Source organism: Suncus etruscus, chromosome 1 (assembly GCF_024139225.1).
Source record: "Suncus etruscus isolate mSunEtr1 chromosome 1, mSunEtr1.pri.cur, whole genome shotgun sequence".
NCBI lineage: Eukaryota > Metazoa > Chordata > Mammalia > Eulipotyphla > Soricidae > Suncus > Suncus etruscus.
In genome coordinates, this window is record NC_064848.1 from 202,068,152 (window position 1) to 202,091,462 (window position 23,311).

The following is a 23,311-nucleotide window of genomic DNA, read 5'->3' on the forward strand; positions in this document are numbered from 1 at the left end:
CGGGGATAGGCACCCCAGGACAGCCCCCAAACAGGCAGATTCTGGTTTCTCTGATGTGTTGGTAGTTCTATAGACTGATTTTTCTCACTCAGGAAGAAGGGAATTCTGTGAAGTGTTTCCCATCCAGAGAATGCAGCTTTTTCAAGATCAAGGAGACTCGCTGGGGGGCCAGAGTGGTAGCTCAGTAGTAGGACATTTGCCTTGCATGTGGCTGACCCAGGATGGACGGAGGTTTGATCCCTGGCATTCTATATGGTCTCCGGAGCCAGGAGTGATTTCTGAGCCCAGAGCCAGGGGTGATTTCTGAGCTCAGAGCCAGGGGTAACCACTGAACACTGCCGGGTGTTCTCCCCTCCACCCCCACCAAAAAAAAAAAAGAGGTGGTGAGGATAAGGGCCCTGAAAATGTGAGAGGGACCCGTACAGGGATAGTGGGGTCAGGGTCAAGGCCAAGGGCAGGAACCTGCTTGAGAGCTGGAAGGTAAAAGAGGCACTTACCCCCAAGAACTAACTAGAAACAGCATTTTAGCAAGAGCGCGATACTAGTCTAATTGAACTCATTTTTAAATTAATAAATTTTTAATCAATGAATCCTTTTAAAATTAATTCATTTTTAATTAAATCACTATGAAATACACACGTTACAAAGTTGGTTCCTGATTGAGTTTGTTTATAATGTTCCAATACTTTTCACCAGTGCACATTTCCAGGTTTCAATATTTGTAGAATTGCCGTAGTTTTCCACAGGCAGGTTACCTGCAGTTATCCTCAAGGTTGCCAGGCTTCTGCAGATTATTGCAATAAGCTGCAAGTCAGCCTGCTGCTCAGCTGCAAGAGCCCAAGGTTGCCATGGCTGCAGGATTGCATACTGCAGAGGCCCAAGGCTGCCAGGGCCAGGTGCTGCAAGGTGCTCACAAGGGCCCTTGGAGCCAACTGCTGGGTGAGACCAAGAGCCCACTCAGGGACACCAACTTGTTGCAACGGTCCACCCAGGACTGGGATGGGCAGATAGAAACCAAGTGTCCTTTCTTATTCCTCCTGGAGTCTGAGGCCTGCTGCTGTTGTTTACATGGTGCTTTCAGAGGGGTGGAGGGGAGGGGAGAGAGAGAGAGAGAGAGATGGCAGCATCTTGCAATGCTTTATCTCCAGCCCCTGCAAACCAGCAGACACTGCTCTGTTCACTATCCTGGACCCCCAATTGTTTAAGAAGGTTTTCTTTTTATACCCATCGAGACAGGGGGCGTGACAGGGGTGTGTCCAGGCCCAACTGTCATTACAGTGGGGTTATCCAAGGGGCGTGTCCAAGTGCAACTGCCATTACATCAACAACCAATGGCCCCAGTTTCCCTTCCACCCTGCTATCCCCCTGCCTGATCTATGGCAGACATTTGTCTTCTCTCTCTCTCTTTCTCTATCTCTTCCCCTTCACAGTCTTATTTCTGAAGGGCTACTACCAAGCCTGTCACTTTCTCTCCTTTCAGCACCCAGTTTTTGTCTACAGTGATCATTTAAGGGCTGGGGGGAGGGGGGTGAGGTTCAGTAAGATTGACCGGAAGGTGAACTTTGTGGCTGATGTCCAGGGATTGAGGACTTTGGAGACACATACCCTAGAGCTAGCTGAGCTCCCCAATCTGAGAGTCACAAACAAAAATCATGTGACTTCTGGTTCCTTGGAAAGTATCCAGTGTAACAAAGAAATGAAATATTTTGTTTTTCTTTTTCTTTTCTTTTTTTTTTTTTGTGGTTTTTGGGTCACACCTGGCAGTGCTCAGGGGTTATTCCTGGCTCCATGCTCAGAAATTGCTCCTGGCAGGCACGGGGGACCATATGGGACGCTGGGATTCAAACGGATGACCTCCTGCATGAAAGGCAAACGCCTTACCTCCATGCTATCTCTCCAGCCCCTTCTTTTTCTTTTTGAAGTGGACATATCAAGAAGCACTGGAGTTCCCAGTGCAATTCGCAGTCAACTAAGGCCAGGATTTCAATGCAAGGGTTCAGAGATGACTAGGGCCACCTTAACAGTGCTTGGGGTTCTCCAGAGCTACACCCAAAAATGATCAGAGGACCCTATATATAACCAGGTTGCAAATCCAGGAGAGGCTAGAGCCAGCGATTGGTCCCATGCTACTCATGGATGCTAAACTCTCCCAACCCCCTAAATTTTTCATGTGTTTTACTCTAATTAGTTAAATCCAAATCTCACCTTACAATATTAGAATCTTCTGCCTTCCCAACCAATAAAGAATATTGAGAATAAGGGCCAGAGTGATAGTATGGTGGGGAGGGCGTTTGCCTTACGTGCATGCGGCTGACTCAAGTTTGATCCCCAGCATCCCATATGGTCCTTTAACCACCATCAGGAATGACCCCTGAGTGCAGAGCCAGAAATAAACCCTAAACACCTGCGAGTGTTGCTCTAAACAAACAAAATAAATATAGGGAATGAATTAGGAGACAAATGTACACCCAGAGATAGTTCAATCAATGTCTTCAGAGACAAGAACGCATGAGAAATTAAATCAAAGGCCAATGCCAAAAGAGAAACATTTGCTTAGCTGGGACAGTCGATGTTCGCATCCAATGTTCTGGAAAAATCTACAAAGGGGCGAGGGTAGACTGCCAAATGGCTGGTCAGGAGAGGAAGTGGTTTCCATTGCTTCCACCAATCAAAGAATAGAGCTCCCATGAGATCGACTAATTAAGTGCCTGCCTTGGAGTCACAGCCTAGGTGGGGAGGCAAGACTAATCCCTCAACCAATTCCAAGCAGCAGCATCCAGGATAGATGGGATCTTGGCATTGGCTTATCCCGTTGGCACTCGGGTGAGATGTTTATCAGCAGATAGGAGAGATCAAGGAACCCTTATGGTGGAAATGGTCTGTCAGAGGGAACTGGATCTTGGCGAAGGTGGGGACATCGACTGCTGTCAATGACCCCCTGGGAGAATACACAGAGAGGAAAATGACACAGGTTTGTTTTTTGTTTAATTTTGTTCAAAAACAGGGTTCACCACTCTGCGGTGACAGCTTGTATACATCTCAGATTAATACTCACTTGTCAAACTGTTCAGGGTATGATTTAGATGGGACAAGAAGAGACCAAAAGTTGCCCAAGATCCACTTTGCTTTTGCTCTAAATCCCAGTAGGCTGGAAATGAAGACAGGGGGCTCCAGAGATGCGGGGGACCCCATGTCCCCACCCTACAGAGGAAAGAACACTGCCCCATTGCATATTGGCTGTACTGAGTTGACAGACATTGAAATGTGAGGTTGAATTCATCTGCCCTTTGCAACACCTTGCTCAGTGATCTCTTCCTTTTAAATAGCTCCCCTTTACCCCACTCCTGGTCCCCCATTTTTCTGTGTTCCTTACTGCTGCAGACATTTGGAAATTTCAAAATCAGAAATAAAGAAGCAGAGAAGCACAGAGATAAGACAGTAGAACAAAGAGCTGCCTTGCATGCAGCTGACCCAAGCTCCATTTCCAGCATCTTACAGGATCCCCAGGACCCCACGAGGAGTTATCCCTGAGCACAGAGCCCAGGGGAAGCCCTGAGCACCACCAGGTGTGGCCCAAAAGCAAAAGAAGGCAAAAGCAGAAAGAAGATAATTCTCCCCAAGTCTGGCCTTCAAGCCTTTCCTGTTTGTTGGTGTTTTCAGATCCAGATCACAGTGTCAGCTGCTGGAAGCTGTAGAAAGAGACAAGGCACTCACAGTCCCCCCCCCCCCCCCAACCAGCTTGTGTTGGCTTTGAGGTGCAAACTTTTAAGGGTGCCTGCCTGCGCTCCCAGCTAGAAGAAGGCTTTGCAAAGTGAAGCTGGGATTCTCACCCAAGAGGAAGCATTCAGGAGGCTGTTCCTCCTTGTAGCCTGAGGGCCCAGCGCCAGCCCTGGGATGGAGGAGAGGCTGCCAGGGGAGCAGAGGAGGCTGGTGAAGGTTTGGGGAGCAAAAAAGAGGAAAGAGTTGCCCCATGATTCCCAAAGTGCAAAGCAGACAAGAACAACAGGGAACCCAGAGTGAATGGCGTGTGAAGAGAGGTGGGGTGTGGACAGGCAACGAGAGTGGAGAGGGGGGACAGAGGGGACAGGAAGTGGGACACTGAGACACTCTGGAGGGAAGCTGGTCGGTAGAGGTAGAGACAGGGAATTTCAGTTCATAAAAACATGCAGAGGTGTGCTAGCACACACATATGTTCATGAACAATCTCAGTCCCTGCCCCACACACACCTGAAAAATGTATTGTGTTGTGTGTATGTGTACAACCTCAAGGTCACCAGCACACCTACCTGGGTACACACACACACATGCACAAAATCTCAAAGGCACCGTCACACCCACCTGGGCATGCGCATGTATATATGCATATTCTCTCTCTCTCTCTCTCTCTCTCTCTCTCTCTCTCTCTCTCTCTCTCTCTCTCTCTCTCTCTCTCTCTCACTCACACACACACACACACACACACACACACACACACATCACGTTTTTTCCCACTTGAGTGTCCTGAAGTCTCAAACTATAGGACAATTTCTTTGCTCCCCAGGCCAGGAGGAATGTCACCCCACTCCCAGGTAACTCCAGACACCAGTGATGTAGATAGAACCTTCTGTGTTTGGGATTTTGTGGGTTTTGTTTGTTTGTTTTTTGCTGGAAACAGCTTGTTCCCAAAGTTTGAGAGGGTAGAGAGCCTCGGCACACCAGGAGAGGTGAGAGAGAGAGAGAGAGAGAGAGAGAGAGAGAGAGAGAGAGAGAGAGAGAGAGAGAGAGAGAGAGAGAGAGAGAGAGAGAGAGAGAGAGAGAGAGAGAGAGAGTCTGACCACCAACCCACCAACCGGCCCCCCTCTAAAAATCTCCCTAGTGATGGGGGGCGTCTGGGGGGGGCTTATGTCTTCTGCATCCCAGCCCCTGCCCTGCTGGGTTCCCAGCCCCATGGTGCATCCTTGCTTCCCGGTTCCAGAAAGGCCGTTGGCCCCGACCTCACCCGCTGCCCTGGCTGGCAGCATTTCAAGCGTGAAGCACATCTCATCCACCTCCTTCTCTCCCAACCGTCGGGGCTCCCCCCTTGAACCCTACGCCCCCCATGTCAGACCTAGAATGAATTGCCAGTCCCGCAGAGGAGGAGGTCGGAAACTTGTGGTCTCCAAGGCAACGGGGTACCCTGGGGTAGGGGGCTGGGCCGGGCCAGGCGCAGGCTGGAAGGAAAGTGGGCGAGGCTGCACCCGGGAGGTCCTGGCAGCAGCCAATCAGCTCGCGAGGACATGATGTCATCTCCCTCTTCCTCCCCCCCCCACTCCCACCCCCCAAGTCTGGGTAGCCCCGCAGAGACTTCTAGAAGCGCCCAGAACTATAGCTGCAAGTGCTGGGGAAAAAGGGGGTGCGGTGTCAGTAGAGGGGAGAGAGGGGACGCCAGGGGGGTGTCTAGGGAGCCTTGGGGTCACCCTAGCAGACTCTGCATCCTTGAAAGACAACCCCATAAAAATGTCATCAGCTCTGCTTCTCTCTGTATAACAATACTAGGATTTCTGTGGGGAGAAGGAAAAACCCTACAATTTATTGTTCAGCCACATCCCCCCTATACCCGTATCCCACCACTTGAAGAGCAAAACTAACCAGCAACTAGGGCATGAAATGCTTTGGGACTGTTCCCCGGAGGAGGTGATCCCAGGATAGGGGAGCAGGATGCTCTGAGGATGCTGGGGGTCCCCCTAGATTGTGACAGTGAGCAGGGCAAGGGCCGGCTCCCTAAAGAACAAAGCAGGCTTGGATCTTTGGAACAAGCGTCCCCAAGTGTTAGCAGCACATCCGGTGAAGTTTGGATTCCTTCTCTTCAGCCCAACTTTCTCCTTGGGACCTAGACCCATGGGGCTCCATCAGCCCAGGGGTGCCCTGTGTACCCCGAGCCTCAATAATAGGAGCCTGGTGGCCCAGGGGGTAAAGGGGGGCAGAGTCTACGCAGCAAGAACATAAAGGTCAAGTGAGGAAGGGGCAGCGGCCAGGATCAGGAAGTTCCTAGATAAATAACAAACAAGCCAAACAAGCCAGGTCTGCCCCTCAGGTAGATTCAAGCCAGCTCAGAAGAAGGGTCAGCCCCCCATGAGGAGGGAGAAGGAAGTGACTCTTCCTCTCTCTGTTCACAAGCAGGGGCCTAAATTTGGGGCCTGGTTTCCCTCATCACTGCCCTCCACCCCACCTATTCCACAGGTCTATATGGAACAACCAGTTCAAGCAGGGCCAAAGATGTCCCAAACAGCCTTTATAATGGGCTATCCCAGATCTGCCAGGCTGCCTGGGGCAGTCCTGAAAGACTACATGAAGGAGGGGGCCTTAGTGCTGGGCCCTGAAGACAAGGCAAGAAAGTGAGCGGGACAGAGGAAGAAACAAAAGTGTGGTTTAAGTCAGCTCCTAGGAATGATGAAGGTACCAGGCAGTGGGAGGATGGGGAGGGCGGGTTGGCAGACTAGATTTGGGGGTCCTGCTAACAGTATGCCCCTTCTTTATTATTTTTGTTTTGGAGCCATACCCGATGGCACTCAGGGGGTTAGTCCTAACTCTGCACTTAGGAATCACCCCTGACAGTGTTTAGGTGACCCTATGGGATGCTGGGAATTAAACTAGGTCAACTGTGTGCAAGGCAAATGCCCTCCCCACTGTGCTATCACTCGGGTCCAGGATGCTTCTTCTTTCCCACTATCCAGAGACATAGACTTAGCCTGTCAAGGGGGCTCCAGGGACCCATGTGCCTCCTCGGTAGTGTCCCTCCTTCCCTTTACCCTTTATTAAGGAAAATGTCCAATTTACAAGGAATTAATAAAAAAAATACATATATAAACCAACAGCTCAGAATTGCCTACTAAGATCTTTTACTCCATGAGGGCTGGAGTGATACACTGTGGTAGGGCATTTGCCTACATTTGCATGTGGAAGACCCAGGTTGAACCCAGGTTCAATTTTCAGCATCCCAAATGGTCCCCTGAGCCTGCCAGGAGCAATTTCTGAGCGCAGAGCCAGGAGTAACCCCTCCAGGAGTAACCACTGACGAGTGTGGTTCAAAAACAACCACAACAAAAATCTTTTACTCCGGGGCCAGATCCTTAGCACAGTGGGGAGGGTGTTTGCCTTGCATGTGACTGACCCGGATTTGATCCCCAGCATCCCATAGGGTCCCTGAGCATCACCAGGAGTGATACCTGAGTGCAGAGCCAAGAGTAACCTCTGAGCACTGCCAGGCATGGCCCCCAAACAAAACAAAAGAAAAGCAAAAACAATCAAACAAACAACCCAAGATATTTTATTCCAGCTGAGCCAGCCACTGGCTCTGTCCAGTTCATTTTTGTTTTGTTTGTTCTGTTTTGTTTTGTTTTGTTTTGGGGGCACACCCGGCGGTTCTCAGGGATTACTCCTGGCTCTGCACTCAGGTAACACTCCTAGCAGGCTGGGGGATAATATGAGATGCCAGGAATCAAACCCAGGTCTGTCCTGGGTCAGCTACGTGCAAGGTGCCACTGTGCTACAACTCTGGCTCCCAGTTAACTTTTTCTTCTTTTTTTTTTTTTTTTTTTTTTTGGTTTTGGGGGCCACACCCATTTGATGCTCAGGGGTTACTCCTGGCTAAGCACTCAGAAATTGCCCCTGGCTTGGGGGGACCATATGGGACACCGGGATCGAACCGCGATCCTTCCTTGGCTAGCGTTTGCAAGGCAGACACTTATCTCTAGTGCCACCTCACCGGCCCCAACTTTTTCTTCTGAATCGTTTCAAACTGAGTTCAATACTCAGTTGTGACTCTGGACTCCTACATGGCTCCGCTCAATTCTGCTAACGGCACCACGTTTTCTCCCTAACCAGACCAGTAATCTGCTCTTTCCATTTGCATTAATAGATACTTTGATCTCTGGCCGTGCTCAGGTTTGTCAGTTGATCTTATAATTTCCTTCCAGGGACTGTTTCACTTCAGCCCAGAATCTGGTCGTGATTCTTTCGGACTGATGTTTGCACTGCAAGTATCCACATCATGTTGGTCTCCTTGCATCTGGAATATTCCACTGCCATCTATATCCTTTCTGGCATTTTGAAGGATGCTGTGCTGGTGCTACACTTGTTTCCTTGTCCATCAGAGCATAAGTTGAGGCCTTCCTCTTTCATGGAGTCTTCCAGGACTGCTCCAGCCCATATTACCACCTAAAGCGCCTCGCTCAGCCAGTCTCCTAGATCTGGGGAATATTTTCATGTTCCCCCACTAGAGAGATGCTCCTTCTTCTGCACCCCAGAATGTGTCCTCGGGGTGATTGCCAGAACCTGTCCATAGTAGAGATCCATAATCAACTTCATCTTGGCTGGTGAAGGTGACACTGTGCCGTGTTCCTGTAACACATCCCTGGCTGTAGTTTTTCTCTCCTGTACAAAAATTAAGCTCAGAGAAGTTTTATGTTTTTAGTTTTGGTTTTAGTTGTTTTTGTTTTGTTTGGGGCCACATCAGGCTATGCTCAAGTGATAATCCTGTCTCTGTGCTCAGGAATTACTCCTGGTAGGGCTCAGGGGATGCCAGAGATTAAACTTGGGTCAGTCATGGCAGGGCTGAGACAAAGAAGAGATAGTGGCAGGGAGGGTCACCCCAAGCTGCTGAGTCCCTCAGCATGGGTCCCTCTGGGATGGCCACTGAGCCCCCACTTTCTTCCTCCTTTTCCCAATCACCCTGCTGACTCCTCTGCCCAGCTCCCAGCCAGCCTTGAAGGGTAGGGGAAGCTAAGGCTACAGTTCTGTGAACCCCAAAAAGTCCCACCCTGAGTTCTTACTCCCGGCTTGGCCTCAGGCTCCCAGGAAGTCACTGTGACCGTTTTCCCACGGGCCAGTCAGAGTATTTCCGCACCGATTGCAATCTGCCTGCCCTCCCCTCCACAACTTCCCTGGCCCCCCGTGGGGTGCACTCACTGTTCTTCCGTTTTTATGAATGAGCAAACCTGGCCACTCCCCTGGCTGTCCTTGGGCTGTCCCAGCAGGGCTCCAGCCAGCACAGCATCTGGCCCAGGGTAGCTGCTGAGTCCATGACAGCCGCCTTCTGGATTGTTCTCTGGCTCAGGCAGGCAAGTTCTGGTAGCAAAAATGACTCAGTTCCAAAGGGGCAAAAGCTCACACCTTTCGGGAGGCCGGTTCTCTGGTGGTTGGGGCATCTTTTTTGGAAACTGGCCTCCCAGGAGCTCAGAACAGGGAGCTTTTTCCAGAAGCCAGAGCTTCCATAGCTTCTATGCAAGTGCCACGTACCTAGCCCACATACCCAACTGGGAAAATGACGTTCCTGGAACCCAGCGTAGGCACTGAAGACATCTAGACTAGTCTAAGCAGATCATGTCCACAGCCTGGGGTGACTTTACCCATCATGCCTTGCATTTAACCAGCATGAAATCTTTTCTGGGGGGAATACAAGATTCAGGGACCTGAGCTACAGCACAGCAGTAGGGCATTTGCCTTGCATGTTGCTGACCCAGGGCAGACCCAAGTTGGATCCCTGGCATCCCATATAATCCCCCAAGCCTGCCAGTTGTAATTTCTGAGTACAGAACCAGGAGAAACCCCTTGAGTGCCACCAGATGTAACCCAAACCCCACCCCCCCTAAAAAAAAAAAAAGAAAGGAAAAAGATTCACCCAGGCTAGGGGAGGGGATTGGGGGAAGGGAACGGAGTTGAAGGGATCATGTCCCTAGTCTATAGCACTTTGGAAGCTACTGTGAAGACCCACCTATGGAACAGGCTTACTGCAGTCTTCATGATGTATTTTAAAAAAGAGAAAGAGAAGGGAAGTGTGGGGAGAGGCATCACGAGGGAAGGGAGGCCCAGTTATGGAGCTGCCCTGACCTCCACCTCAGCTCACCTGCCTGAGATCAGCTATAGGGCCAGGGAGAGGATCAGGGACCTAAGAAGCCACATGTGGCAATAGTAGTCCTGGGTGATGCCCCCTCAAGCCATACTGGCATTTAGGAGGTATGGGAAGGAAGCACCAAAAACTGAGTCAAACGAAGTGGTTTGAATAAAAACCAAGGCTCACCCTCAACCCACCATGAGCTCCTGGCAACTGAACCTCCGACTCATTGCTTGGATTTGGGGTGATTTTTTTTTTGATTTTGGGGTGATTTTTCTTTTCCCTCACTGATTTGACCTCCTAGAACTAGCTTTTCTTTGCTGTGTGACCTTGGGCATGATGCCTGCCTTCTCTGAGTTCCGATTTTCCTCATCTCTTCAAGGACCAAGCTAACAACAACCCCACAATCGTACCCAAGAACCAAGGGCTCAATGCCCCATCCTGCTGCCAAGAAATCAGGCTCACTTCTTCCCCTGGAAGGGCAGTTGTACATCCCATTTTCCACCTTTTCCTGACACTTCCTCTCCAATTCCTGGCCACTTGATCAAACTCTCACGGGGTCTCCCTGGGAACCGGGACATGCTGGCAGATCTGGGGGGTGTTGGCAGGTGGGTGGCAGAGAGGGGAAGGAGAGCCACCCCCCCCTCTCTTTGCAGAGCCCACTGCCACCTGGTGCCAAGGCACGGAGTCCCAGAGCTATACCAGGCAAGTGTCACGTCCTGGAGGGGCTCTCCCCCACTTTGTGCCTGGCTGGGCTGCCCCCCTCAGGCTTATAGCGAGCGCCTCTGCCATCAGGCCCTGACTTGCAAGCCGGCTTGCCTTGGGACCCGGTTTATCCAAACATCTTCATCGCTTTTCATGAATTCAATCTCGCCTTATCAGCAGCACCATCGGAAGGAAGGGAGGGAGGGGCTGTGAGGGAGGTGTGGGGACCCAGGGCGGGCTCAGGGAGCTTTCCTGAGCCTCCTGCTGCCGGGTCACCCACAGTTCAGCCGCTTTGCCTTCACATGTTCCCAATCATGGGGGGGGGGGGAATTCCCTCCCCGAACTTACCAGCCTCCTTCCTCTCCTCGCTCCACATTCATGAGCGCTGGGGTTCCGCAGCCACTCAACCCCAGTTCTCCTCTGGGCAGCTACTTACAGAAATTCCTGGGGGTGGTCCTCTTCTCTAAACTTAAGTGCCAGGAAGGTAGCCATGTCGCCACCCCCTCTTCATTCAGCAGCTTCTCTGATCCAGTTGGTACGCCCTGATCTTGAGTACCTAGAGCAAACTGAACCTGCAGCCTGCTGAATGCTGCCCAAAAAGCCGCTTCCACCAGTATGAGTTTGGAGCAACTGTCCCAGCCCCTATGGCAGGGTGATGAATGGAGGAAGCCTAGGGTAAGAATCCCCTTCCTGGAGGCTGGAGAGATAGCACAGCAGTTGGGCATTTGCCTTGCATGCAGCCAATCCAGGAAAACCGGTAGTTTGAATCCTGGCATCCCATATGGTCCCCTATGCCTACCAGGAGTGATTTCTGAGCGCAGATCCAGGAGTAACTCCTGAGCAAAATGGGGTGGACCCCCATCCCCCACAACACCAAAAAAAAATAAAAATAAAAAAAAGAATCCCCTTCCTGGCCCAATCTGGATTCTGCCCATCTAAACATTAGGCACCTACTGGGGAGAGTTTCTTTGGGGGGTTTTTTTTTGGTGTTTTTTTGTTGGTGGTACTGGTGGTGTTTATTTTATTTTTTTGGTTTGTTTTGGGGCCACACCCTGCAGCATTCAGATGTTACTCCTGACTTTGATTCTGCACTCAGGAATCACTCTTGGCTCCTGGCAGGTCAGGGAATCATATGGGATGCTGGGGGTTTAACCCGGGTTGGCCACGTGCAAGGCAAGTGCCCTCCCTGCTGTGCTATCTATTGCTCCTGCCCCCAGAGTTTCTTTGTTTTAACAAAATAAATAAAAGGATGGAAATAGTTGCCATGCCCGCCTATGGTCACAGTGGTCACAGTGGCACAGCTAGGTTTATGCAAAGCTGCTTCCTGACCTGCCGCGTGCTAAGCAAATGGTGCCCAGCCTTTCTCCCCATGCCCACTGCACAGGCGGGCTCAGACATCGCCATGGCCTGCTCTGAGGAGGTGTATATCCCTGCATCTTCTCAGTGCCTGAACCTTGAAAGTTCAGAAGGTTCTAGAAGGTTCAGCAGCCTCCAGCTAGGGGTGGGAGTGGGGGAGCCCTCTGTGCAGCCCCTAGAGTACATCTCAAATCCCCAAAAACAAATTGGGTCCATCTACAGTGTTTCCGGAGTGAGCTGGGAGGTGGGTGGGAGGTGGGGATAGAATTGGGGGGGGGTCTTCTAGGTAAGGTCCCTGGCTTTTTCCCAAAAGCTATTGAGAAGAATTTAAAGTCCAGGGATCTTCAAACTATGACCATGGGCCTTATGCAACCAGCTGAGAACATTTATCCAGCCAGCTGGGTGGTTGGTATTTTTCGTGTGTGTGTGTGTGTGTGTGTGTGTGTGTGTGTGTGTGTGTGTGTGTGTGTGTGTGTGTGTGTACCACACCCAGCAGAGCTCAGGGGTTACTCCTGACTCTGCACTCAAAAATCTCTCCTGGCAGGCTCAGGGGATCATATGGGATGCTGGGGATCAAACCAGGGTCGGTCCTGGGTCAACCACCAAGTGAGAGGCAAATGTCCTACCACTGAGCTATCACTCTGGTCCCCTGCTAGGTGTTTTTGCCACTGCTGCCTGTCCTGCTTAGCAACTGACTCATCCTGGGCCTCAGTGCGCAGGTGTGAAATGTTTCCTCACTCCCAACTTCCCCTCCTTCTCTCTGTCTCTTGACTCCTCCTCTCAGTCTTGGGCAAAGATCCTCAAACTTCTGCTCAGGGGCCACTACTATTCATACTTTTTCATTTTTAACGCTAGTCTGGCCCTCCAATGGTTTGAGGATAGTGAATTGGCCTCCTGTTTAAAAAGTTTGAGGACCCCTCATTTAGACTGGGTTTTCAACTGCGATTCCAGAGATGGCACTAAGGGTAAGTGTTTAAAGATGGAGAACCACGAGAGAGCCAAGGATAGATCCTTAACTGGGGTGACCATTTGCAAGATCATGGAGGGTCCCACAGTCCTCTCTCCTCAGTGATATTTGCCTTCTCAAATGAGAGGGAGCTCCTAAGCTCCAAAATACTGGGGGCTTCCAGACTGCAAACTCAGATCCTTTCACATGGTCTTCTTAGACCCCCAATGGGACATTCTTGGGAATGAAGTCATGAAATGAGGACCCCCCCTCGAAAGCATGAGGGATACTCACTGCTGGACAAAACCTTGTGGGGAGCAAGGAGTTGGGGGCAGAAGTGGGGTTTCCAAGGGAACAAACACATTAAATCTCTGAATTCTTCTGGTTTGTCCATGAGTCCCCCAAGCTCCTTGGGACAATGGGAAGTCCCATTTCTTTATGTTTTGTTTTGTTTTGGGGCCACACCCGGCGGTGTTCAGGGGTGACTCCTGGCTGTCTGCTCAGAAATAGCTCCTGGCAGGCACGGGGGACCATATGGGACACCGGGATTTGAACCAACCACCTTTGGTCCTGGATGGGCCGCTTGCAAGGCAAACGCCACTGTGCTATCTCTCCGGGCCCTAAGTCCCATTTCTGAACTCACCCCGAGACCTGCCAACATCTTCAGCTTAGAGGGGGGCAAGTGTCAGCTGGCCTGAACTCAAGGAACCCCAGGAAGGGTTTGCCCACGCCCTGCCGGAGCACTATGATAATGATTAGAAGTGGCAAGTGCGCATGGGCACCAGCCCCCCAAGCGCCTTCTTGGGCTTTTGATCCGAAGCAGATAAGGCTGGCAGGCGCACTGAACAGGCGTCGGGACAGCTGCCCGGGGCCCAGCACACACTGGCTGAGCAAGAACAAAGCCCATAACGGAAGAAGGATGTTTGCCTTCGTTCCCGCCCCCTCCAAACAGGAAGCCAAGGAGCCTCCCCGGCCTGTGCTTCCTCATCTTCCCTCACCCCAAACTATACCCAGCCTGAGCCTGCCTTGCTCCCACTTACTTTTTTTTTAATTATTATTAATGGGGACTAGGCTCTTCCCAACCTCCCCCCTGCTTCCATCATCTCCTTCAAGGCTATTTGTGGGTATCACCACCTCCCTCAGGTTCCTGATCTGTTCCTCTCACAGCACCCCTAGAAGGAGAGGTCTGCACTCTAGGGAGTGGGAGTAGTTGCTGGATCATGCAACTCTTGGGGTTCAGGTCTGGAAGATACAGAAGTGGAGGGGTGCAAGCTGTTGGAAGCTACAAAATGATGCAGATTATAATGGAGACGGGTGCACTCTAAGAAATGGCTGGAGAGCTGTAGCTGCAGCCGGGAGTCCTAGGGGTGTCAAGGTCAGGATGGGGCAGTGAGTGGGATGGGGAGGGTCTTGGTGTTTAAGGGGGTAGTTTTCATAAGGTTCTTCTGGTTCAAGTTCTTACAGGTTTTCGCCACAAATAGGAGAGAATTCCAAGATGTAGGCCCTCATACACCTGTTCTCTGAACTATCTGTATAAAATTGCAGTTCGCTTTTTCTATAACTTTGGGGGAAAGGTCCATATCTGGCAGAGTTCAGAGTTTACTCTTCACTGTATGCTCAGAGATTATTCCTGGCAGTGCCCAGGTAACCTTATGCGGTTACAGGATAGAACCAAGAACTAAGTGTTCACCACGCTATCACTATTGACTTAATTACACTAGCATGGCATGCACAAGCCAGACTAACTAGAGAATTGGAGCCATCTTCTTGGGTAGGGATGGGGATCTTGGCTTCCATTGCCAGACTGAACTAGCTTGGTCCTTCTTGCAAAGGCTCGCCATGGTCCTGGCTGGTCATGGTTACATCTTGTAGATTCCTGTTGGGGTGAAGACTGGCTCCATCACTTGACCCCATCGTCTTGTAAATAAACCATGATGAGAAGCTCTCAGAAAATCTATGAGCACACAGATTCCACTGCATGTGACAGGCTTTGAAAAAAGGGCTATCGGGGCCAGAAAAGTAGCATGGAGGTAAGGCATTTGCCTTTCATGCAGGAGGTCATCGGTTCGAATCCCGGCATCCCATATGGTCCCCTGTGCCTGCCAGGAGCAATTTCTGAGCCTGGAGCCAGGAATAACCCCTGAGCACTGCTGGATGTGACCCAAAAACCACACACACACACACACACACACACACACACACACAAACCAGAAAGAAGGGCTATCATGATCTTGGGATCATCAGAACCCCCAGAAGCTGCTAGTGTGGTCAGGAATGTGCTGACCCTGTTGGCTATTGGGGGTCAGCTTCCAACCTGACAGTGTGTTCAGAACTGAGGACATTCCCCCTAGCTGATGACCAGAGACTTTGTTCCATTCCAACAATGTTTCTATAGGACAAGAGAAACTGGGATACGTGCAGGGTGGCAGGACACAGCAGAAGGATAGCTGGAGTGAGTGAGGCTCCATAAGATAAGTATAAATATTAGGACTTAGGAATGTCTCATTGGAACAACGGTGTTCATAGGGAATATCTCCTTTCACCAGAGCTATCTGTTAAAGATGAAGGATGGCCTCGAGTCAAGCCTGAGAGTTAACTACTGCTTATGAAGAGATGGCACCCCTGTTTGTGCTGTCCTTCCCCATCTCTGAAGTGGTCTCTCTAAAGCTTTCATCTCAATTGCCCTATGGGATCCCCAAGAACAGTTACTCTAAGGCGACCCCAAGAACAGTGCTCTATGGGGTTCTCTCTGCCAGACAGTTCTAGAACAGCATCCCAGGGGAAGCCAACAAGGAGGGCTCCCTTGAGCTGGTTGGAATTGAACTTATCAAATAAATTCATGAACCGGTAGATAGAACAGTTAGCGTCAAAGCTAGATTTCTGCCAAGAGTGCCATGGAAGCAGCCAGCAGCTCTGCACCCTTGTGGGTAGTGCCCACCTCCCACCCCCAACTTGTTCTTGTGGTGACCTCACACCAAAGCTGAGAGCATCGGAGAACATTCCAAAGTGAGACAGGTACCTGCATGACAGGTAGATGGCCCGATGATCAAATCAGCTTCCAGTCAATCAAATAGGACAGAAATTGCTCAGCGGATCTGAAAGCCAACTGGACTCAACTGGGATTTTTCCCCAGCTCCTTTCTTTGGCTTGCTTCTCTTTAGAGAATTGCTGGAGATCTCAGGCAAAATCATATGCTCTGCATTTGGACAGAGCCACAAAGAACAGTCCCAGAATCTCTATCCCAAGATAAGAGTTAAAAACAGCCACCCCCAAAGAGGGAGCAGACAAAAAGAAAATGTTTCTTACATAAAAAAAAATCAAATAAGAAAGATCAGAAAAATACAGAAACTGACATTCTTTTATTTTAAAGCAGTTTATTTATTTGTTTATTAATTTATTGGTTTGGGGGCCACACCCAGCGATGCTCAAAAGTTACTCCTGACTCTGTGCTCAGAAATTTCTCCTGGCAAGCTCAGGGGACCATATGAGATGCAGGCATTGAACTGGGTCTGTCCTGGGTCAGCCGCATGCAAGGCCAATGCCTCACTGCTGTGCTATCTCTCCGGCCCCAAAAACTGATATTCTTAACAGGTTTCTTGTTGTGTATGTAAATATTTTAAAGGATTATTATGTTACTGACCCTACCCTGATCGGTGATTGTGCCCTACCCTAGGGTGTGACCTGGCATTCTGCCCCCATCCTAGGGTAGTACCTGATTCTGCTTCCACCATTGGGTGGTATCTGATCCCACCATGGGTTGGTACCTGATTCTGGGGGATAAAAACAAGGGTCTGTGGAAGGCGAGAGGCTTTTGGCTGGAACTGATGCTGAGTCTTTGGACTTCAATCTTGTCCACCAAATAAAGCTAATATTTCCACAAGCCTGACTGTCTGCAAGCTGTTTACCCGCCGTTTCACCTCAGAACCGTCAACTGGACGGGGTGACAGACAGCGTGCTCCGAGCTGGAGGCGAAAGACCTCATCCTCCATCCCTCCATCAGTCAACCTCTTCAGGGGCTGAATTGCAACAGTTTCTTATGGGTCTCATCAGCAACCTGAAAGCAGACAGAGGTGGAGCAGAGCCAGGGCAGTGTGAAAAAACTGTCCCACTAGCTGGTTTCAGAGAGGGCAGGGCCTTGGGGGGAAGGGGGAGATCCTGAAGATGATGGGGCAGAAGTTCCCTATTCATTGACATTGCAGAGACAACTTGGAAGTCAGCCAGTAAGATCAAAGTGTAGTTGTCACTCAAAGTCTGAGTTCAGATGTCTGTCCTAGGAAAATACTTACAGTGTGCATTAATGCATGCGTGCTCATATATGTGTAGATTTTCTAGATTACTGCTTTATATTTATATACTATAAATGATTATAATCTTTTGCACTTCCCCAAGAACCTGCATCTCTGGTGGAGAGAAGAAAGATTGCTTTGGTGGTGGAATTGGTGTTGAAACAGTAAAGGCCTGAAACAACAGTATTATGAACAATTTTACACATCATGGTGTTTAAATAAAGAGTTTTTTGTTTGTTTGTTTTTGGTTTAGGCCACACCCAAAAACACTCAAGGGTTACTCCTGGCTCTGCGCTCAGAAATCGTTCCTGGCAGGCTTGGGGACCAGGGATTGAATGCCAGGGATGCCAGGATTGAACCAGGGTCCATACTGGGTCAGCCACATGCAAGGCAAATGCCCTACCTCTGTACTATCACTTTGGCCTCATAAATAAAGTCTTTTAAACTAGAGCCAGAGAGATAATGCAGTGGTTAGGGCTCTTGTCTGACATGCAGACAACCCAGTTTCAATCTCCGGCAACCTATAAGGCCCCCACTCCCCTAAAACCACCAGGATTGATTCTTGAGTACAGATCCAGGAGTAAGCCCTGAGTATCACTGGGTGTGACCCCAAACCAAAGAAAGACGGGCATTGCAGAGACAGGCCCGTCCCACCCGTGATCCCCACCAGTGTGTCCCTAAACATGAGTGAAAGTTTCTGCCACATCCAGAGCCTTGTGACTTCCAGACAAGAGGCAGGCTAGTGGGTGGAGGTCAGCAGAGGGGACACACCTGCTCTGCCTGCTGCCACCTCGCCTTTCTGCTCAGCTCCCGCCCTCTGAGTCACAGCAAAGACAGTCCTGAGGGATCCTTCCAGGTGCCTTCATTCTTCCACCAAACACTCATACTCCAGGAATGCACTGTGTAATCTGCAGTCTGGTTGGGCCCTTTATGCCTGAAACAGGAAAATGGGGTCCAGCAGACAAGTAACCCCATTAGGACAGCTTTCTGACTGGCCAGAGCCTCGCTCACAAGGTCAGCCTTTCCCATGGAACCTGCCAAAGTTGGGAGCACTGAGGAACCCCAGAGCACCAGAACTGAGAAAGCACATAATCTCCAAGAAGATGGGCCCGGAGAGATAGCACAGCAGCGTTTGCTTTGCAAGCAGCCAATCCAGAACCAAAGGAAGCTGGTTCGAATCCCGGTGTCCCATATGGCCTGCCAGGAGCTATTTCTGAGCAGACAGCCAGAAGTAACTCCTGAGCAATGCCAGATGTGGCCCAAAACCTAGAAGAAGAAGAAGAAGAAGAAGAAGAAGAAGAAGAAGAAGAAGAAGAAGAAGAAGAAGAAGAAGAAGAAGAAGAAGAAGAAGAAGAAGAAGAAGAAGAAGAAGAAGAAGCTGAGGATAGGCTGAGGAAAGGCAGAGGTGAGGGGTGCTCGAAGCCATTCTCCTCATTCCTGAGGCAGTCTTTGGGGTTTAGTATTTAGGGAGCTCATTGTGCAGGCTGAACTGTCCACCAGCCACTTCCTTCTTAATTTGGAGTCACAGAGAAAGTACAACTCGCCATACACATGGCTGGCCCAGGTTCCATCCCTGGCACCACATATAGTCCCTTGAGTTCTTCCAGGAGTGATTTGTGAGCTTAGAACTACAAGTAAGTCCTGAGCACTGCCAGGTGTTGGAAGGAAAGAAGGAAGGAAGGAAGGAAGGAAGGAAGGAAGGAAGGAAGGAAGGAAGGAAGGAAGGAAGGAAGGAAGGAAGGAAGGAAGGAAGGAAGGAAGGAAGGAAGGAAGGAAGGAAGGAAGGAAGGAAGGAAGGAAGGAGAGGAAGGAAGGAGAGGAAGGAAAGGAAGGAAGAATGGAAGGAAGAATGGAAGGAGGAAGGAGAGAAGGAAGAAGGGGAAGAAGGAAGGAAAGAAGGAAGAAAGGATGAATGGAAGGTATTAAAAGAAGGAAGGATGAATGGATGGATGAAAGGAAGAAAAGGAGAGGAAAAGGGGAGAGAAAGGAAGGAAGAAATTAAAGGGAGGTTGGGGCCAGTGAGGTGGCGCTAGAGGTAAGGTGTCTGCCTTGCAAATGCTAGCCAAGGAAGGACCGTGGTTCGATCCCCCTGCATCCCATATGATCCCCCCCAAGCCAGGAGCGATTTCTGAGCGCTTAGCCGGGAGTAACCTCTGAGCATCAAACGGGTGGGCCCCCCTCCAAAAAAAAAGAAAAGAAATTAAAGGGAGGAAGGATGGAAGGAAAGAAGGAAGGAACAGGAGGAAGGGAGAGAGGGAGGGAGGGGGGACTGAATGCGTCCCCCTCTGACTAAAATTCTCCTGAATCCTCAGCTCAGGAGGTAGATGAGAGGAATTGTTATCTGCCGCCTGACTTCCTTTGCGAAGGAAATCAACAGTAACCGATCTGTAATAGACGGCGAGAAACTGTCCCATGGGCCCCATAAACATCCTTGTGCTTTATCTCTGCGATTTTTATGCGACTGGGGAATTCGAAAAGGAGGCCAAAGGCCGTGAGATGTTTTTCCCAGGAGCTGGGCTCACCTGCGGGGCTAAAGTTTCCACCTTCTCACGCTACAGGCCTGGCTCAGAGCACAGCAGAGAACAGAGTCAGGAGAGCTCACCCGGCACCCTTCCTAGTCCCCTTCCATGGTCCCTGAAATGCCTCATGCCAATGTTTCTGTTCCCCAAGCTGTACCCCCATTTCCAGCTCTGGTTCTTGCTCATGGGAAGGAGAGAAGATGAACCTTTGACCACCCCCCCAGTGCCCCTTCCACGATGCAGCATTAACTTTGCATAGAGGAGGCCTCGAGTTCGAGTCTCAGCTCCACAAGAAAAGGAAAGCAGCCACCAAGTGTCGAACTCGGGAAGGATAAACTACACGCCCTGCAGAGAGCAAGCTTGTTCCTTGCACGTCCAAGTTCTCCCCTGCTCACACCTGCTCTAGGCCCTTCTCCAGGGCAGACCTTCCAGTTTGGCTCCTCTCCCACTCCCCAAAAATCTTACCACCTCCCCTCCTTGCCACTCAACCCCATGGGCACCTGACCTATCACTGTCATCCAGGGAGACTCCCAAGGACTCTTAATGTCTACTCACATCTGGGCACACACATGCACAGGACACTTTTTGTGCACACACGACAACATGTGTATGCACACGCAGCAAAGAACCAACTTTCTGGGCAGCTTGGGCTTCCACCCGGAACGAGGATGGAGGTTCAGGGGACAAATTCCTTCCGGCTGCTCCAGGGCTGAAGGGCAAGTCCAGGGCAGCAGGGAGCACCCTCCGGGAACACCATATCTGGGGCTTTGTTTGAAGGCTCCATTGGCGACTGTGCCAGACCAGATAACCAGCCAGTTTGACAGGCACCACCCAAGTATGGCCCCTGGTATGTGCTTCTGGGCCCCCTGATCTGCATGCTTTCCTTTTCCTCTGGGATCCCCACTTGGCCTCCTGCAGGCTCAGAGCCATCACTCCCCTTCCACTCCCCCCACATACACACCTCCCGGGTCCCTACACACTGGCAGCCAGTAGGAGGCTCTTCCTGGGGTTCTTCATAAAGTGCTTTAAATACTGGAAGGTCTTTGGGGAGTTTTGGGGGGAGGATAGTAGGACTCTGGCCCACCACCATCCCCCACATCAAATGAGTGCTTGTCTTTCCATGGGGTGCCCAGGCTCTGAACTAGGCGGCAGGGTCACAAGGAGGTGATAAGGGCCCCCTCAAGCCAGCGTGTCTGCAGGGACTTCCCAGTGACAGTGAGGCAGGGCTCCTGGGGCGCCCCTGGACCACTGTGGGGCTAGGCAGCTGGGAGGAAGCCAAGGGCCAAGACATCTACATCCATGGGATGGGGAGGTTCTCCAGGGCCAGAGGGGTTCTTGGGGCTCTCCCTTTGTGCTGCAGAAAAATGGTGTCACCACACACATGTACCCACTAACACTATGCATACATTCACATGATACCTTGTTCCACATACGTGCCTAGAAACATGTTGCTGTGTGCATGTTCATTGTATGTACTGTGTACATCATATATGTATACATAAAACCCTACATCCATGAACCTATACATCAAGCATGCTTGCACAGCACATATGAACGTGCATACTACAATGTATGCAACCACTCGAGACATGTGCCACACACATACACATATATCACTACATCCCATAACCACCACATACCCTATGGGCACTCCACACATATGAACATTGTCATGATACACACACACCACAACCACCACACACATCACACTTTTTTATACTTTTGATATATTTTGGTTTGTTGTTTGGGCTCAACCCTGTGGTGCTCAGGTTTTACTCCTGGCTCTGTGCTCAGGGAATCACTCCTGGCAGGGTCCAGGGGACCATAGAAGGTGCTATGGATCAAACCCAGGTCAGCCATGTGCCAGTCAGGCTTCCTGCCTGCTGTACTATCACCTGGCCCTGACATTCTATCTTTTTTGCAATCAAGAGAGATGGTAAATGCAGCCAGCATCTACTAGGTGGGGTCCAGGATATTACCCACTGTGCCCAGGACAGTGCCCCTAGCATAGGTGGGGACCAGTCCACCAAATGCTGGCAAGGTGGCACCTACCTTTCACCTCAGCTTGCTCTGTAGGTCTCACCCGAAAACCCCACACCAGACCTCCAGGCTTCTGGCTGCTAGAAATATCCATTTCCCTGTATGTGCTACTGAACCTTCACTGGTGAACTGGGGAGAAATCTCCACCTGCCTGTTCCCCCAGAAAAAAAAATTAGATCCTCTAGAATAGGGATAAGTGAATGCTTCTTTCCCTCCAAATGTCAAGAGCACCCTTTGGAGTTGGAGAAAGTTGTCCAAAGGAGCCACTTGGAGACCCAGGAAAGAGCTTGATCTACACACCCAAAAGGTGAACTCTGGCCAGTGGGTGCATTCTACTTCCAGAAAAATACCAGAAAAGATTTTCTAAGAGAAAAGCAAAAAAGTGGGAGATGGAGAGAGTTCTGGAGGCTGAGTGCAGGCTCAGCATACTGGAAAGCCTTACTTTTGCCCCCACCCCAACCTGGACTGGATCCCCAAGGACTCCCCCTCTACCCAATAACTGCTGCAAAACAAACAAGAAATGAGAATTTTCAAGACCCCACAGACACTAACCATCTTTCACAGGGGGTAAGGATGGGGTGGGAGGGTGATAGGACCAACTGGGATGCAGGCCCAGCAGAGGGAGTGGGGGGACAGGGCTGGGTAAGGGGACCCCACCCCCATGTTCTTTTCAAGCAAACATTCCGATGCTAATAGTGGAAAAGGCCCAGGCAAGTGGCGGCTGGGCTGCATTTTAATTAACTTTGGCCCCTTTCAAGACCACAGTCACTGCGAAAACCCTGATAATACCAAACACATGTGGAACACACACGCCTGGGTGTAGCCCGAAAGACGTGGAGTCCTGCTAAGTCATATGTTATCTGGGGTGATGAGAAACCTGCAGGTTCCCCCACCCCCATACTTTGGGAGTTCCAAAACCCTTTTCTCAGAAGACCTGACCTCTGGGTATCACTCAGCCCAGCCTGGGTTCTCTGCCCACCAAAGCTTTAGATACTCTGCAGAAACTTCCAGAATGCTTAGGACTTGTTAGACCCATGAAACCCTGCAGTAATAGTTTCTCTAACACCATGGTGGGTGACCCCAGCAGAAACCCTAATATCCCTTTGGGCAATTACTTCTCTATCTGTCTTTGCTGCTTGAAGCTTCTCTCTGAGAAGGGGTCACTGCCCCAAGTCCCCTGAACCCCTCTGTTGTTTCTGTTGTCCCCCAATGCCCAGCCCATGGGTGGTGTCAACTCACAGCTCTCTGTGTTCCCAGGTGAGGCTCAGAAGTACTGTGCAGCCCTGTAGCCTGGCTTTGTGCCCTCAACCCCTTTTGGGGGGAGCCTTGCTGGGAAATACCTCCCAGGAAGACAACTGGGGGGGTCTGGGACCGTGGTATATGGACCCTGCCCACTCCACTTTCCAGAAGCATTTCTGGCCTCATTGGTCTCTGCCCATCTCTTATTTTGCCCACTGTCCCATGCTTAGAAAATGCCCATCTGTAAAAGTGAGTGCAAGGGGCACCCCACTGGGACATGGGACACCCTGAAGGCTGGCAAGGGTGTGGGTCAGTCTTCCCCATGAGGCTTCTCATCACCTGCCACTGATGGCTCAGCCACTAGATACTG